General features: G+C 46.7%; 1 non-coding gene across 1 annotated transcript; it reads left to right on the top strand.

Annotated features, from left to right (window-relative positions):
* Positions 1 to 5151: 5151 nt before the first annotated feature.
* On the top strand, positions 5152 to 5257 carry LOC131918087 (U6 spliceosomal RNA). Its single transcript, XR_009380836.1, has one exon. It is a non-coding gene; the product is annotated as a U6 spliceosomal RNA (small nuclear RNA).
* The last annotated feature ends 1190 nt before the right edge of the window (positions 5258 to 6447 follow it).

The raw sequence follows: 6447 nt of genomic DNA, 5'->3' as shown, positions 1-6447 counted from the left end.
TAGGGGTCTAGGGTGGAAGAAAGAAGTAGTTTTCATTGAACACAGCTTTGATTTGTTAGTGTATATGTCTTCCTTTTTTTTTTTTAATTTTTATTTTGCAATACAATTAAGTTCTACATACAGGCACAGATTATGTCTTCCTTTTTTAATTAGAAAGTCCAGTTCATAAATCAGGCATGGTGGCACAAGCCTGTTGTGCTGGCTAGTTTTTATGTCAGCTAGACATAAGCTAGGGTCACCTGAAGGGGGGAAGCTCACTTGAGAAATTCCCTCCATAAGAACGAGCTGTCGGCAAGCCTGTAGGGTATTTTCTTAATTAGCGATTGACGGGGGAGAGCCCAGCCCATTGTGGGTGAGGTTACCCCTGGGCTGGTGGTCCTGGATTCTGTAAGAAAGCAGGCTGGCTAGGTGGTGGCGGTGCACACCTTTAATCCCAGCACTTGAGAGGCAGAGATGATGGAATCTCTGTTGAGTTTGAGGCCAGCCTGGTCTACAAAGCAATTCCAGGATCACCAGGGCTACACAGAGAAACCCTGTCTTGAAAAACAAAACAAACAAACAAAAACAACAGCAGCAACAACAACAACAGAAAAAAAAGCAGGCTGAACAGTAAGAACAGTAATGGGAACAAGCCAGTCAGCAGCACCCATTCACGGTTCCTTCAGCTCCTGCCTCTAGGTTCCCGCCCTGTTTGAGTTCCTGTCCTAACTTCTTTGAGGATGAACAGTGATGTAGAAGTGTAAGCCAAATAAGCCCTTTCCTACCAAAAATTGCTTTTCGTCATGGTGTTTCATAACAGCAGTAGAAACCCTAACTAAGGAACCTGTAATCCCAGCACTTGGGGAAAAAAGGTGGGGGGATCCTAAGTTCAAGGTTGCCTTTGGCTATTTATCAAGTTTGAGGCCAGCCTGGGATACATGAGATCTTGTCTCAAAAAAAAAGTATACACACACACACACACACACACACACACACACACACACACACATATCTGGTTTCCTTCCTAGGGCATGTGAGTACTGGGAAGGGTGTTTTCCTCATTTGTTGGGTTTTTGTGATATCCTCATGAAAGACTTTGGATTTTGTCTTGCCCTCTTTCCATCGACTGGCTTTTGAAAGAATATATTACATACAGACCTTGTTGCAATAACTGAAGGGATATGGATTTATGAAATCAAAACCAGAAGTCTGCAAGAGTGGGGGACTTCCATGGACGCTCTTGTTTCCTCCTCAAAGAATCAGATCACAGCTGCCCCCTCTTCTCAGGTCCTGCCTTGACCATAGATAACTGGAGACGTGGCTACATGAAGGCCGTAAGTGAACAGTCCAAGATGTTAGTGATGGCAGAGCAGACAGAGCCAGTGTCCTTGAAGTCACCTCAGAGGAGGGAGCGAGCTGCAACCCCAGTCATCTCCAGCTATGTTTTATATACATTTAATACTTAATATATTTATATGTTATTACTGAGAGAGGGTTTTTTGCCATGGGGCCCAGGCTGGCTTTAAATTCAATACGTAGTTCAGACTAGCCTCAAACTCACAGCAATGCCTGGCTTAGATACTTGTGTATTTATGTATTTGTTGTTGTTTGGTTCATTGGTTACTTGGTTTTTTGAGACAGGTTTCTCTGTGTAGCCCTGGCTGTTCTGGAACTTGCTCTGTAGACCAGGCTAGCCTCAGTCTCAAAGAGATTCACCTGCCTCTACTTCCCCAGTGCTGGGATTAAAGGCATGTGCCCCACTGCCCCCCCAGTTGTCCTCCTTCAGGTGGAAGTTGTGAAACAGAAACAGCTCAGCTGCACCCAGAAGTTTCCAACAACGTCAACCTCAGAACTCAGAGGGTGGAGAAGCAGCAGCTGGGGTTAAGGAGCCTATCAGGTGATCCTGACACACAAGTTTGAGAACCGGCTTTAAATCAACAGCTGTAGTTTGGATGTTGAAGGTCCCCTAAAGGTCCACGTGCAAAGGTCCACGTGTAAAAGATATAGTCCCTGTAGTGGGGCTTTTGAGATGTGGTGGACCTCGAGAAGGAGCCATGTGGGAAGTTTTTAGGTCTTTGGGAGGCATATTCTCTCTCTCTCTCTCTCTCTCTCTCTCTCTCTCTCTCTTCCCACAGTCTGGTGCTTGTATACTTCCTGGCTGTGAGATATACTCCATGTTGCTGAAGGCCCACAGCAATATGCCGACCTGATCTTGGACTAGAATCTCCAAAACCATGAGCCAAAACAAACCTCCTCCTGGGACTTAAGTAAGTTGTCTGTATCCAGTATCTCACTGTAAGGACAGAAAGCTGACTGGGATGCCTGTGCTTCTGGAACTTTGACATGCAGAGGCATCATGGGAAGATCGTGTTAGAATCTGGCTCAGTATGTGTACTGAAGAAGCGTGGTTATGTCAGGATTGGACCCTCGGTCCTCAGGCATTTGTTCTTCTGTCCGGCAGGGCTACGGGCAGATGAAGGAATGCAGGGAAGCGCCCAGCTGAGAATTGCCTTCAGCTGCAGTGAACTGTCTTGCACAAGATCATGTTGTGGCTTACAATAAAGACCTGATCACTGATAAGTGTTGACTCTGAGAGGGGGTGGTGTAATTGCTAAGATTTCTAACAGCAGAAGGCTGGGTGTTGGTGTAGCTCAGGTGTTGAGTGCCCGCCCAGCATGCACTGGGTTTGATTCTGAGTGCTTGGATGAACCCAGAGTGGGATGAACTGGAGGGGCACTTAGAGTTTCAAGCGAAATGGTATTTCTATAATGATTTGGAAATTGAATGTCTGCTTCCTTTGGCTCTCTTTTAAATTTAATTTAATTTTTAATTATGTGTATGTGTATGATGTGCACAGGGGTGCCCGTGCCTGTGTCTGCAGAGGCCAGAGGTGTCGGAATCCTTGGAGCAGAAGTTACAGGCAGTTGTGAACTGCCTGACATGATGCTGGGAGCTGAGCTCCGGTCTTCTAGAAGATCAGGAAGTGCTCTTAACCACTGAGCCGGCTTCCTAGCCTCTCCTCCTGCCTTTTGATGCAATTGAAAGGACAAGGAAAGCTAACACTCATTAATCACCTATACAAGGGGAAGTATGGGGATACCTCGGCAGCAAACACAGACACTTCCTCACCTGCAGCAGGTCAGGAGGTGCCTAGGAGCAGGACCTTGTTATATATAATGCAGCAGATCTCCAAGGAAGGCTGCGCTCTAGTGTGTCAGCTCTTCCATACCAAGTTAGGGCCCTGAGACCTGGGATAGGGACGTCTGGATCATTGAACTCAAGATCCCCTGGGTCAATGCACTTGAAGGAGGAGGCTGGCCCTGTAAGTGCCCGCCATTCGTCATTTCTTGAGGAGGCCTCTGCCTTGCCGGACAGCTCAGACTATCCATAAGATCATCTCTTCTTGGGCTGTAAGATCAATAGCCAGGGTCAAGGCACACCATATCCTGAGGGAGAAAGGAACTAGACCCAAGGAGGCTGGCGGACTTTCCTAGCATGTTCCAGAAGGAGCCAGTCTGAGCGAGCAGACTTCATCTTGCAGTAAGGAGGGATGAGGCAAAATACGTGTCGGTCCATATGTTTTACGACTGTGTTGGGAGGAGGAAAAACAAAGCACTAGTGTTCACTTTACACTAACCTTTAACCTCTATCATCACTTAAGCATCTTTCGGCTTCCATGTCAGCCTTGAAGGATCAAATCAGCACACTGGTCATCAGCGTTCTCCTCAACTCATCTTGCGTACAGTCTCAAAGGTGCATCTGAGACTCCCGTGGAGACTCTAGGTTACTCTTCACCATACCTTGTCACCAACTTTCTGTTCTGACCTGTGTGGGGTGTTCTGCTCGGGGGTAGCTGCTCCTCCTCCTCATGTTGTTTTGAGACAGAGTTTCACTTTGTAGCCCAGGCTAGTCTCAAACTCACCAGCCTCTCGTCTGAGCCCCCCCACCCAAGTGTTGGGACTATAAATGGTCACTACTCAGAGCTTCATTTCTGCTTCCTATTCCCTCTTCCCGCCCTCACAGCTGACGAGGTAGCTAGTTTCTTCTGTCCTCTCCTGGTTTCACCGCACAAACAGCTTCTGAGTGCAGACAGACCCTGGGAGCCGAGTCCGTCCGCCTACCCCAGTGACTGGTTCCTCACACTGATCAAATCAGCACACTGGTGATCAGCGATCTACCTTTCAGACTCAAGTTACAAAGCCCCATTTTACCAGAGACGTCTCAAAATGGCCCAGCATCTCTGGCGGAATAAATGCTATCTATAAACCAAAATCCAATGTTTAAGCTGCAAACAGGATTTCAAAATGAAATTGTATGTTATATTTTTAAAAATCACAACTCACTGAAGAGAGAGCAAAGGGGACAGGTTTAGGCTGAGATTTGATAAGAGGAAGAACATTAAAAAATATAGATCATGTGTCGGACAGGTTATTGGAGATTGCCTTCCTTGAAAACCTTTAAAAATAGAATCCCCAGGGCTGGGGCTGTAGCTCAGCAGCAGGGAGCTGCCTGCTCAAGGGCCTGGTTTGATCTCCAGCGCTGGGGGAGAATGAGGAGAGTAGACATGAATGATGTGGATACAGACCAGCTTGGAAGCAATAACTGAAGTAAGTCCATTTCTGAAGCCCCCTCTGCTGACCCTCGCCTCTCCCCACTGTCTGTATGCCAAGGCACCAGGGCACAGCAGGGGATGTCGAAGTTGCGGGGGGGGGGGGGGGGGGGAGTGAACCGTGGTAGTGACATGTGGGATTATTTTGCCACAAAAATGGAGAAGAAAAGACAGCAGTACTCTGTCAGTCCACCAACTGAGCAGTTAATGAAAGCAGGTGGCATAATACAATCCTTCGGTTCTTTCTAGAATCTTGATGAATCAGTCAGCTTGTTCTTGAAAAAACTAAGATGGCTACCCCACCCCCAAAGAGACTGTGATTCCAATCTGATGATTCTGATCAGAGACAACAAAGATGTCTCTTTCTTCTCCCTCCGACGGCATGTCCAACTCATACTCAAAGTCGAAAACACACAGCAGTTTCCAAAGTGAACCACCATTGGGAATGTACGGGAGGAGGCACATCCTGGCACAAATGCCATGATATATACCAGTGTTGCAGAAACGGACCTGGCTCCAGTTCTCTCCAATTTGATTTCTTTATAAAAAAAATATTTATTTTAGTGCTTGCTTTGGCAGCATGTGTACTAAAATTGGAATGATACAGAGAAGATTAGCGGGGCCCTGCACAAGGATGACATGCAAATTTGTCAAGTGTTCTATATTTTCATGTATGCGTGTAGCAACAATTAATAAAAAAAAAGAGGCTATGAATTTGAAAGAGAGCAAGGAGGGGTATGTGGGAGGGTTTGGAGGGAGGAAAAGGAGTGGGAAATGATGTAACTAGATTATAATCTCAAAAAATAAAAGATTAAAAAAAGACTTATTATTTATTTGTGTGTGTGTGTGTGTGTGTGTGTGTGTGTGTGTGTGTGTGTGTGTATTTGAGCACATGTAGGTGCAGGCACCCACTGAGGCCACAAGGGGGCACTGGCTCTCTTGGAACTGGAGTTACAGGTATCTGTGAGCCTCCTGATGTGGGTGTCAGCACCTGAACTCTGAGCACTCTTAACTGCCGAGACATCTTACAGCCTCTCAATTTCTTTTCTTTTTTTAAAAAAAATATTTTAAATCTCTCTCTCTCTCTGTCTCTCTCTCTCTCTCTGTTTCTCTCTCTCTGTCTCTCTCTGTCTCTCTGTCTCTCTCTGTCTCTCTCTCTCTCTCTCTGCCACAGCACACTTTTGGAGGTCAGAGACAACCCTGGGTGCTAGTCCTCAGTTTCCACCTTGTCTGAGACAGAATCTCTTTGCTATTGTTTTGCTGCGTATGCCCAGCTACCTGTCCCTCAGATTTCCAGGGGTTCTCTGGTTTCCACATCCCTCTGTCCTGTAGGAGCCCTAGGATTATGGACACTTGGTGCTACAGCATCTGGCTGGCACTCCTGTTCTGTGGCGTCCCCCTGAGGTCTCGAGCTTTCCTAACGAGCACGTTTATGCACCGAACCAGCTACTGAACCATCCCCCTGGCCCTGCTTGCTTGCTTGCTTGCTTATTTATTTATTTATTTATTTACTTATTTATTTACTTATTTATTTATTTATTTACTGTGACACTTTGAGTTCCCATCTCTCTTTTCCTCTGATACCTTGGGACTGATGCTACAGCGTCAGGGTGTTGTGGGCAGTGCCCCACCCTTGTTCACTGGTCTTCATGGGGGTGTGGGGTGGGGGTGGGCATCTTCCCAGTGTCCCCATCCCATCTGACTCCTCAGTCTCTGTCCAGACAGCACTGTCTGTCTTTTCAGATTGGAGTTTCCGGTTACAGCCTCTTTCTGTCTACCTTAATGCTCCACTCTTCCCAGGCTGGACAAAACTAGGTGGGGTGCCCAAGTCTCCTCCCTAAGTTTGTGTTACTCTCCGG

This window comes from Peromyscus eremicus, chromosome 8a, assembly GCF_949786415.1.
Source record: "Peromyscus eremicus chromosome 8a, PerEre_H2_v1, whole genome shotgun sequence".
Taxonomy (NCBI): Eukaryota; Metazoa; Chordata; class Mammalia; order Rodentia; family Cricetidae; genus Peromyscus; species Peromyscus eremicus.
Note: the sequence above shows the minus strand (reverse complement) of the source record. Positions and strands in the feature narration are given on the sequence as shown.